The sequence below is a fragment of the Berghia stephanieae genome, chromosome 1, assembly GCF_034508935.2.
Source record: "Berghia stephanieae isolate SIO BIC M18660-M18661 chromosome 1, UCSD_Bste_1.3, whole genome shotgun sequence".
Taxonomy (NCBI): Eukaryota; Metazoa; Mollusca; class Gastropoda; order Nudibranchia; family Aeolidiidae; genus Berghia; species Berghia stephanieae.
Window position 1 is genome coordinate 71,521,410 of NC_088360.1, and position 12,171 is coordinate 71,533,580.

At 35.6% G+C, this 12,171-nt stretch overlaps 1 protein-coding gene across 2 annotated transcripts in view; it reads left to right on the forward strand.

Annotated features, from left to right (window-relative positions):
* The window catches only part of LOC144981136 (carboxypeptidase B-like), a 438,762-nt gene that overhangs the window by 126,905 nt on the left and 299,686 nt on the right, over positions 1–12,171 (forward strand). The gene's annotated exons all lie outside the window — the stretch shown is intronic.

A 12,171-nucleotide genomic window follows, 5' to 3' on the forward strand; every position in this document is an offset into this window, starting at 1 on the left:
ATATTTCATTTATTTATTAATCGATCTAATAATTAATATTTTCATTCTGCGTGGTCAACTATTAGAACACACAACAACGCTGCTTTGAATCCGGGTCAAGTCGCTCCCTCCACTAATGCCTAACCACCGACCCCCCCCCCCCCCCCCCCCACAGGAAATTATGATAGTTGGTTCTGTTTAGACTTGGCGGAAATCATACTCTATATATATAGATAGCGTTATATCTAATATAAAGGATATCATAATCAATTATTACTCTTCTCTTTACGCTATGTTATAATATATGGTGAATAATTCTTTTTCCATAGGTCTTATAGCAATGAAGGACTGGTATATTAAATGTGCTTAAAGCGCTTTACAAGGAGCACCAAAACAAACAGCAACATTTAACATATATGATGAGACACGAAGTCTATAAGAAGTTATTACAATTCTTTTTTTCAACAGCGACAACGCTGTTTCCGGCCAGGAACTCATTTTACACTCGACTACGGTAAGAAATGTGTCTAAAGAGTCTTTTCCAAGGATCAAACTTTAGGCCGTTCATGCAGGACTCAAACAATGCACCATTTAGTCAGAAACCGAAGGTCATAACTCAAAACCACAAAACAACAAAAGCGCACATTAGGCAGAGCGTTGTTAGTGTACACATATTTGGCAATCGAAAACACTAAGGCTCGGCGTTGTGTTTTAAAAAAAAACATATATTACGCCACTCGACTCAGGTGTCAATGATTACCTTTTGTAAGCGTTGAAATATATTTTTGAAAGTGCCACCACAAAAAGAACGCCCACCTTAACACTTGCGCTGTACGAAATGGAAATTTCTTTATAACCTTGCTGAGATGAATAAACAAAACAGTGCTAAGTGCATTGAGCATGATAAATCTGTCGAAATGTGCTATTTATGGGTGTTGCATCTAATTTTTTCATACTTAAATCAAAAGTCAGATTATTTGAAAAACAAACCCATACCTTTACCGTCATACCAAATTATTGATCCCCCCAACACCTCCCCCCCCCCCCCCCCCCACTCCTCTCCTCTCCCAACACACTAATCACTTCACGAAATATTAGTTTAGAAAAATATTATGAAAATGGTAAATGATATGATACATCAAACGACATCAAGATATGAAGACTGCTCGTCAGTTTCTCTCGCTATGTTTACATAACTTCATGTTTTCTGACCTTGTTTATGAAAAACAAGACGACTTAACTGAATTTTGCCAGAGGAAATAAAAGTCAATCTCTCTCTCTCTCTCTCTCTCTCTCTCTCTCTCTCTCTCTCTCTCTCCTCTCTCTCTCTCTCTCTCTTTCCATCTCTCTCTCCATCTCTCTCTCTCTCTCTCTCTCTCTCTCTCTCTCTCTCTCTCTCTCTTCCTCACCATCCATCTTCCGGTTATCTGGTTATGAATGGAAACGTAACAACAGATTATTGGATCTTTCTTGGACATAAATTGTGAAGTGTTTGCCTGCAACAATTGCAGTTTTAATAAAACGAAGAATTGTCATAAAATTGGTTTCTTATATCTTCTTTTTTTCTTTTCTTTTGGCATATATACTCCTTTTATTTTAAATAAATGCACGAATAGCGGCTTTTGAATTATAGAGACAAGAGAAGAAGAAGAAGAAGAAGAAGAAGAAGAAGAAGAAGAAGAAGAAGAATAAATAAATGCACGTAACAACAGATTATTGGATCTTTCTTGGACATAAATTGTGAAGTGTTTGCCTGCAACAATTGCAGTTTTAATAAAACGAAGAATTGTCATAAAATTGGTTTCTTATATCTTCTTTTTTTTCTTTTCTTTTGGCATATATACTCCTTTTATTTTAAATAAATGCACGAATAGCGGCTTTTGAATTATAGAGACAAAGAGAAGAAGAAGAAGAAAGAAGAAGAAGAAGAAGAAGAAAGAAGAAGAAGAAGAAGAAGAAGAAGAAGAAGAAGAAAGAAGAGAAGAAGAAGAAAGAAGAAGAAGAAAGAAAGAAGAAGAAAAGAAGAAGAAGAAGAAGAAGAAGAAGAAGAGAGAAAGAAGAAGAAGAAGAAGAAAGAAGAAGAAGAAGAAGAAGAAGAAGAAGAAGAAGAAGAAGAAGAAGAAGAAGAAGAAGAAGAAGAAGAAGAAGAAGAAGAAGAAGAAAGAAGAAGAAGAAGAAGAAGAAGAAGAAGAAGAAGAAGAAGAGAGAAGAAGAAGAAAGAAGAAGAAGAAGAAGAAGAAAAGAAGAAGAAGAAGAAGAAGAAGAAGAAGAAGAGAAAGAAGAAGAAGAAGAGAAAAGAAGAAGAAGAAGAAGAAGAAGAAGAAGAAGAAGAAGAAGAAGAAAGAAGAAGAAGAAGAAGAAGAAGAAGAAGAAGAAGAAGAAGAAGAAGAAGAAGAAGAGAAGAAGAAGAAAGAAGAAGAAGAAGAAGAAGAAGAAGAAGAAGAAGAAGAAGAAAAGAAGAAGAAGAAGAAGAAAGAAGAAGAAGAAAAAAGAAGAAGAAGAAGAAGAAGAAAGAAGAAAAAAGAAAGAAGAAGAAGAGAAGAAGAAGAAGAAGAAGAAGAAGAAGAAGAAGAAGAAGAAGAAGAAGAGAAGAAGAGAAGAAGAAGAAGAAGAAGAAGAAAGAAAGAAGAAGAAGAAGAAGAAGAAGAAGAAGAAGGGAAAAAGAAGAAGAAGAAGAAGAGAAGAAGAAGAAGAAGAAGAAGAAGAAGAAGAAAGAAGAAAGAAGAAGAAGAAGAAAGAAGAAAGAAGAAGAAGAAGAAGAAAAGAAGAAGAAGAAGAAGAAGAAGAAGAAGAAGAAGAAGAAGAAGAAGAAGAAAAAAGAAGAAGAAGAAGAAGAAGAAGAAGAAGAAGAAAGAAGAAGAAGAAGAAGAAGAAGAAGAAGAAGAAGAAGAAGAAGAAGAAGAAGAAGAAGAAGAAGAAGAAGAAGAAGAGAGAAGAAGAAGAAGAAGAAGAAGAAGAAGAAGAAAGAAGAAGAAGAAGAAGAAGAAGAAGAAGAAGAAGAAGAAGAAGAAGAAGAAGAAGAAGAAGAAGAAGAAGAAGAAGAAGAAGAAGAAGAAGAAGAAGAAGAAGAAGAAGAAGAAGAAGAGAAGAAGAAGAAGAAGAAGAAGAAGAAGAAGAAGAAGAAGAAGAAGAAGAAGAAGAAGAATGTAGAAGAAGAAGAAGAAGAAGAAGAAAAGAGAAGAAGAAGAAGAAGAGAGAAGAGAAGAAGAAGAAGAAGAAGAAGAAGAGAAGAAGAAGAAGGTGAGGGAAAGAGAGAAGGAGAAGAAGAGGAGAAAGAGAGAAGAGAAGAGAGAGAGAGAGAAGAGAAGAAAATAGGGATTAGAGTGTTAGTGTTTGTGTGTTGTGTGTGTGTGTGTGTGAAGAGAATAGATAGAAAGAGAGAGAGAGAGAGAGAGATGAGAAAGAATGAGTGAAGAGGATGGAGGAAGAAAGGGATGTGTGTGTGCTGTGTAATGTGTGGTATGAAAAATAGAGAGAAGGAAGCGTGAAGTAAAGAGTGCATGTATGGTTTGTATGCTTATGTTGATATGTTATTGTGTGTGTGATATAAAAATTGAAAGACAGATAGATAGATAGATGGATATATATATATATATATATATATATATATATATATATATATATATAGATATATATATATATATATTTATATATGTATGTATATATATATATATATATATATATATATATATATATATATATATATATTATATATATATACACATATATTTAAATATATATATATATAATATATATATATATATATATATATATATATATATATATATATCCATCTATCTATCTATCTGTCTTTCATTTTCTCATACACAAATATATATATAATATATATATATATATATACATACTATTATAATATATATATATATATATATATATATATATATATATATATATATATATATATATATATATATATCCATCTATCTATCTATCTGTCTTTCATATTTTATATATATATATATATATATATATATATATATATATATATATATATTATATATATATATAAGAGAGAGAGAGAGAGAGAGAGAGAGAGCATAAACATGAAAGAAAAGAAAATATTCGATCAGACACTAGGATTGACGTCATTGGTGTAATTGACTGATTCCCGCCATATCGATCTGGACGCCCCAAGCGGTAAGAAATGTCAAACGAGGGGGAGATCATTATCGGGTACTACATCATATTATGTGTGAACAGCGGACTGAATGGCCCCCTCTCAAATCCGAAATTCGACCTGTGTGTTGTTGTTAGTGATATTATATATTTATTATAGTAATAATGGTGTCATATCCTTGGTTAAAGCCATCGGGTTTTTTTCTTTCTTCATGTAACATGGTTAAGGTTATGCCGTTACTTGTCCATTACGAAATTTTGATGGCATTAGATGGATGCTTCAGTTTTGTCATTTTTTTGATCAATGAGAAAATACTATATTTTTAAATTTTTTTTTTATGTTGACCGAAAAAAATCCCCCAAAGGACACATAATATGGTTAGACAGAGATGACTCCATATTTGTCAAAATGTATTATAGAAGTTGTAGGTTTAAGACTTTTGGACAAATCGGGTGTTATCTTCATTGGCAGCTATATAAAGGAGGACATTTGGGGGAAAGGGTCGGATTAAATCTGGAAAGCACTACTCTGTCGTAAAAATGATAAATAAAATCAGTGCCATACATTTACTCGCGAGATGCGTTCTGATCGACGTGTACTTATTTTCAGGTCTGATAACCCCTCTTATTATGGACTCATTGTTGTAATGAAAATTACAATTGTCCATTACAACAAAGTTAAATCAAGCCCATAATTGCGTTCGGCTATCAGATCGGCAAATGTGTGCACTTAGGTTCTGCTACATATCTGTGCTTTTGCCTCAAAACCTTGCAGATATACAATAAAAAATACAGGCAGTCCAAAGTAATGCCCAAAAGTTGGGGTTGAAAATATATAATTGACAAAAACCAAAATCATTAGGATTAATAACACTCTAATGGCAAACACCGATTAGGCATGGAAATGAATTAGAGGATGTTGAGGCATTCACTTATCTGGGGAGCAAGATCACTAGAAATGGACATTCAGAGGCCTGTATGTTAGAGAGGCTCTCTAAAGTCCAGAGGGCTTTAGGGGCTCTTGGTACATTTGGACATAAAAGAGGATACAGACCAAAACAAAGATCAGACTTTTCCAATTCAACATTATCTACGTTTTGCTATATTGTGCCGAAACGTGGAGGCTGACCAAGGGCGTCTTTAAAAACTTGATACGTTCCAAAAACAAGAGCTTGGAGGAGATACTGAGGTTATTTTGACTTGATGAAGAGAAAAGGACATCTCTTCATGATGAGTGAAGAAAATGGAGATGGACTGGCCATGTCCTCTGGATGAACCACAATGCTTTACCAAGGGTTGCCCTAAGCATCTACTGTGAGATCTACTGTGTCGGTCTGAAGTGCAGCTGAGGCATCAAGAGGATTAGTAAGTAAGATTTAGATACTGACATGTGGATTTATAGTAAAAAAAACTAGTCAAGACTTGGTAAAAGTTTATATTGTATTGAGAAGGATGATTACAGTTCCTGTAAGAGGGATGCTTTTGTGGAAGGAAAAAGAAATCCTTCACAGCCATTAGACCACGAAGTCAGATTTTAGACCCCTTTCAATTAAAACGGACACCGTAACTGCTGATTACAGTTGCTTTTTGTGGTAGTCATGACTCAATTTCCCTCCAAAATTGATGGTTCCCATGTGACCTCTTGTTGCTATGCCTGTCAAGCTGTATGACATGGGTGCCTTTTTAAAACTATTATCTTATAGTATGAGTCTTCTGTTCTTCAATCAACATACACAGTGCATAAACTTTTGAAAATTACGTCAGTTATTGTATATTTTATTAAAACTAGTCGAATAATCATTTTAGTTGTTTTATTTTTGACTCGAAAATTTTAAATAAAGTATATTTTGGCCGTAATATCAACTGCTCACCGTGAACTGAAGACTCATAACCACCTGAAGTGCTTGACTATCACCCGTAGTAAACTGCCCACAGATCCTGGGCATCACTCACAATTTTAACACAGATGGTTGAAAAAAATGTATCGTTTCGTCAGGTTTTGCTATTTAATTCAAAATGTCAAAATATTGTGAGAATTACTCACTAACTGGGCTTGACCTATTTGTGTGTTTGACATGTACTAAGGGTATCTCATGCCTTTTCATACAGGAAAAATATATAGTCAAGTTAAAAATAAATAAAAGGATATTGGAAAGGAGACAAAGCAAGTCGAAATACAACCAATAAGAGAAGAAAAGTCTAGGCGTGATACACCTGTAAAATATTGACAAAGTCGTTTAAGCCGATTTGAGAGGAATAAGTTGATGACTATTGACCTTTCCTAACCAACGAATTAGGTCAACCTATATTTATTTCAACCAGTGTAATTATCACATTGCTTACGGCTATTCAGCAATTGGATCACTTTATTGAATGGTAAACACACTTCGTGTTGACTGAATCTGTCAACTACAACAAAAAACGTTAATCTTTGTAATGTACAATGCGCCCAAAGCGCGATTCATGGTGGTTACAACACCAACAATGAACATATAGGCCAAGTCATAATAACTGTGCGAGATCACATCCAAAAATATCTCATACTTAATTGTCACGGAGCAAATGGTATGATAGAATGCCAGACAAAGCAAGGAGAGAGAGAGAGAGAGAGAGAGAGAGAGAGAGAGAGAGAGAGAGAGAGAGAGAGAGAGAAAAATGTCATCCCAGAAGATCAACTCCGACATTGGATCAAATCTCATAACTTCTAAGTATTGTTTCTTTAACACCTATTCACATTTTTATCTTGCAGCAATTACGTAATGCTTGCTCCAGAATTGTCCCATTTTGATTTTATCCTGAATCAATCTCGAGATAACAGATGACACAAGTGAAAAACTGACCAAAAGTAATAAATGAGAGAGAGAGAGAGAGAGAGAGAGAGAGAGGAGAGAGAGAGAGAGAGTTGGAGAGAGATACAGAGAGGGAAAGAAAGAGAGAGATAGAGAGCGAATGAGAGAGCGATGGAGAGAGAGAGAGAGAGAGAGAGAGAGAGAGAGAGAGAGAGAGAGAGAAAGAGAAAGAAAGAGAGATAAAAAGAGAGTAGAGCGCCTTTGTTGTATTGCCTCATGCACCTCATGCTCTGTGATTGGGCCAAGATTAACCTCTACGTCCGTTTCTGCTTCTGGGATATCTGTGTATGAAGATGGGTCTGGTCTGTTCAGGTTTGCGAAATATTGTCTCCACCTTTCAATTTTCTCCTTTTCGTCTGTGATGACACACCCATCTTGGGATTTTAATAGTTTCTCTTGACCAAAACTTCTGTTTCCCCGAGAGATTTTTTGTGATTTTTTTTAAAATAGCGTTTGTGAGTCTTGTCTTACTGCTGCATTCTCTGCTTCAGTTGCTAAATTTTCTGCAAAATCTCTGTTATCTTTCCTTGTGGAATTTTTCACTTCTTTATCCTTCAATGAGTATTCACCGGATAGCCTTTCTTTCAGTCGGGGGGATTTTGCGTTCAATAGATTTACTTTGATTGAGTTTCTTTGGTCAATGAGCTCCCATGACCTTGCTATTATCCAATTCTAAGTATTAGATTCTTTTTGTCCTAAGTGTTCTGTGGCGTTATCCTGCATGACGTTGTTGAAATCTTGGATTGTCATGCTTGTAATATCTTGTATTGCACTGAATTTGTTTCTTACTGAGATATTGAACTTGATTTGGATATCTGGGATTTTCAATTTATCTGTGTTAAAAAGTTCTTCTCCTGTTCTGCACTTTTAAAAAAACCTCAATTTAGTAGAGAATTTGGCTGTGATAAGATGGTGGTCACTTTCAATGGCTGCCAATCGCCTGACTCTGACATCGTCTAAGCTGCTCTTCCATTTTCTGTTTATTAGTATATGGTCTATTTGACTTTCTATTTTTCCATCTGGTGATTTCCAGGTCAATTTATGAATGTTTTTATTTGGGAAGAAGTTCCACGAATAATGAGGTTGCGTTCTTCACAAAAATCTGTTAGTCTGCGTCCATCGTCGTTCATCACCGCCCTATGCCTTCCTTTCCAAGTGATTTGATTTCTTTTTCAATTGTATTGCCGACTCTTGCGTTAAGATCTCTGATGATCATGAGCATATCGTGTCTTGGAATATTTTCAACAGCCATACTTAAAATATCATATCATTCTTCCTTGTTATAATAATATAATAATAATAATACACATTTATATAGCGCTCATTCTCGTGTAAAACACAAGCACAAGGCACTTTACAATATAAATATCAATTTTAAGTGAAAAAAAATAAAATAATAATAATAATTCATAGCCAAATCAAGGATTCATAGAGTCAATAAAAACAAATACAGGAAAAATGTGTCTTGAGATTCTTTTTAAAGGTAGGCAAAGACTTGCACTCCCTCAGACCACGTGGTAGTTCATTCCAAATCTTGGGGCAGAAACAAGCAAACGATCTATCACCAAATTTTGTTCTTGATCTTTTTTCCGAAATTTTCGTTTGGTCATTACATGATCTTAAAGTGTAATTTTCAAATTTACATATGACCACGTGATCTGTGAGATATGCCGGTGCTATACCAGTCAAACACTTATAAACAAGACACGCTGCTTTGTAATATGTGCGCTTTTCAACAAAGGGGTTGCATGATCAAATTTTTTTTTGCCAAAAACTAATCTTGCTGCACTGTTTTGCAGTAGTTGTAATTGTTTAATAGAAGCCTGAGGCAAGTTGACAAGCAGGGAGTTACAATAATCTAGTTTCGAAAAAATGAGGGAAACAACCAATGTTTTACATGTTCCAATTGCAATATACTGACGGATCGAACTGATTTTCTTCAATTGAAAGTATAAAGATTTACAGAGAGCAGAAATGTGAGCTGACATTCTCATTTCTGAATCAAAATAGACACCCGGATTTTTCACAGTCTTTGAAACTTTGATCTTTTCACTCCCAATCAACACCTCAAGACCATCATTCACCTTCAACTGCCCTCTATTTCCCACAATCATCACTTCTGTTTTTGACTCATTCATTTTCAACTTGTTTGCATCCATCCACTCTTTTACATCCGTCACACATTCTTCCACACGTTTCACAATATTTTCGAGATTTTTAGATTTATCAGTGGCATAAAGTTGCGTATCATCTGCATAGAGATGATAGCGCAGCCCATGACCAGTGATGACATTAGATAATGGAGAAGTATACAAAACAAAAGAATTGAACCCAAAACAGAGCCTTGAGGAACACCAAAAGACAATGTATGTTGACGAGAAAGTTTATCTAAAATCATAACCTGTTCCTTTCTGCCATCTAAATAAGATTCAAACCACTGCAAGACAGTCCCAGACAAGCCAAAAGTTATTTTAAGTCGTTTACTGAGAATACCGTGATCAATAGTATCAAACTCCGCCGAAAGGTCTAACAATGTCAGAAGAGAAACAGAACCTTTATCTAAAACATGAAGCAAATCACTCGCAACACAGCACAGAGCAGTTTCTGTGCTGTGGTAAGAACGATAAGCTGACTGAAATTTTTCCCATAGATTGTTTTCATGGAGATGTTGTGAAAGACGTCTGAGTACAACTTTTTCAAGGATTTTAGAAAGAAATGGCAGATTTGAGACGGGACGGTAGTCACTAAGGCAATTTACATCGAGATTTTGCTTTTTTATGAGATGCTTTACAATTGCATGTTTATAGATATCTGGGACTTGTCCTGAGATAAGTGACTGATTTATAATATAAGTTATGCAAGGTATCAATTCAGGAAGACATAATTTCAAAATATTAGTTGGTAAAGGATCTAAATCACATGACTTCGAGGAAGATGAACAAATTATTTTAGAAATCTCTTCTTCAGTTGTTTCTTTAAAACAAGAGAATCCCTGTGAACCCGAAAAAGGGTGGAAATTTATATCTTCATTTTGCACGAGGTCCAAATTGTTCCGAATTTTCGATATTTTTCCCGAAAAGAAATCTGAAAATGCACCCGGCTGTTTTTCTACCGGGATATTAGTGGGTAGACACATGCCCTTTTCTTCCCATAAAAGTTCCTTTGAAACAGAGAAAAATTCCTTAGTGTCCCTCACTGATGATAGTTTCGTGTTATAATAATTTATTTTTGCTCTTTTGCAGGTGGTTTTATACTTATGCTTTTTTTGCTATATATATCAGCCGGTCAATCTCAAGGCCCGATTTTCTCCACGATGCCTCTGCATTCCTCTTTTCCCTTTTGGCAATTTTTTTCACTCTGGTTAAACCACGGAGACGGTTTCCTGGAATTTATTATTCTTGTTGTCTTTGGCGCATGCCTGTCGATGACGTTGCGCAGTACCTCGTCCGTTTTCTGTGCTGATGGTATACCCATTCTTCCTTATTTTCTTCATCTGCATCTTCTGTGGGTGCATAACATGTGAGGACTGAGAGTTTAGTGTATTGTTAGCTGTGTTTAGTATATAAAAGTCATTCGTTTATAGGTTTTCATTCTAACAGTGATTTGTTGTTTTGCCTGGCTATCAAGAGGGCAGCACCTTCTGTGTGTTGGTCATCCTTTCGTCCTGACCAAACGATCAGGTCACCATTGGAGATTTGGCGCTTCCCAGCTCCTGTCCATCTTGCCTCTGATATGCCTAGCAAATCAATCTTGTAGTTCAACATCTCGCTCTGGACTTGTGCCAGTTTTCCTGTTTGATATAGGGTCCTAATATTCCATCAAGAGATATTAAGCTTGTGTTTTGGTGACAACAGATTCGCAATCTGGTTGGGGGCGTCTGTTCGGCTTTGATCTCCTACTGTCATGAAGCCAGTATTCTGGTCCGCTTCTCTGCTGTCTCCGGTCGTGGATTTATGTTTGGTTTCTATTTCTGTAACAGCTTGATTCTTATGAGGTGAGTTGTTAACCCTACGCTCAACCCCCATTCCTGGTGGGCCGGTGGATCACTCTTCGTCTGATCTCTCCCCTTTTCTCTCTTATTGGAGGTCCGAGGTTCGAGATACGCACGCCCTCCCACCACGACAAGGTGATAATCCGTCGGGAGTGGGTCATTTAAATACAGATCGATATTTGAAGGATGAGTTTGTAATACATTTTTTTTCCAGAGTGCGGAGGTTAACTGGTCAATTCAAATCATTTTCAACAGAATTTTCCTATTCATGTTCAGTCTTACATAATTCCAGACTGACGCTACGGGTCGGAGTTTATTGCAACATCCATGAAAATCAAAATAACTAAGATTAATTCAACATGTATTGACAGGTAGATCGCCGATATTATTAGAGACAACTTCCTGCATTCAGTCTTTGGCTATATTTACGTACTCTGAAAAAACATATTTAAAAAATAATTAACCAGAAGACTCTTCCATAATAATATTAAAAGAATCGATTAAAATGGCCCTCGTCTTGTCAAAAAAAATCCCTTCTCAACTCCAGGACTTCGCGTTGTCCCAAGCTTCAGAAGTTTTGCCAAGATGAGGGATTTTTTAATCGATCGTTATTTGAAGGACGTGTTTTCTGTTCAATTTTTAAAAAAATGTGTTATTTCACAGCTACAGTAGAATAGCGGTCAATAAGGGATCGATATAACGTTCAGCTTTGAATAATCCATCCCAGATTAAATCCTTGTTAACCTTTGTCTATTATGTGTGGCTTCATAGATATAGACATCAGAGTTTTGATCTACCGATCGTGAAAATCGAGACTTCAGAGGTTTGATCCGCCGACCATCGACAAATAGAAACCAAGGGATTTTATTAAAAATCAGTCTCAATTTTATGAATAATGAAAAATAAATCCAACGTTGAGGATCTGCAGCCAAAAGTAAGGCATTTATAGCTTTTTTTTTTCAAAGTGTCTAAATAGTTGGTATCAAGTCGATTCTTCGTCCGAAGTGTTTCGATACTTTGGAAAGACTATTTCTCCTAATCTTTTAAAGGAAAGAAGATGGCGTCAATCATCTCTTTGTTGTTGTTTTTATACAGCCAGTTGGCTCATTAGTTTTCACTAAATTCAATTAAATCAGACACTAAACATTAAAGGTTACACATAATTCAGAGTTTTGATACGTTTTATGTGGTTGGCGGATGTTGGGAGTATTTGAC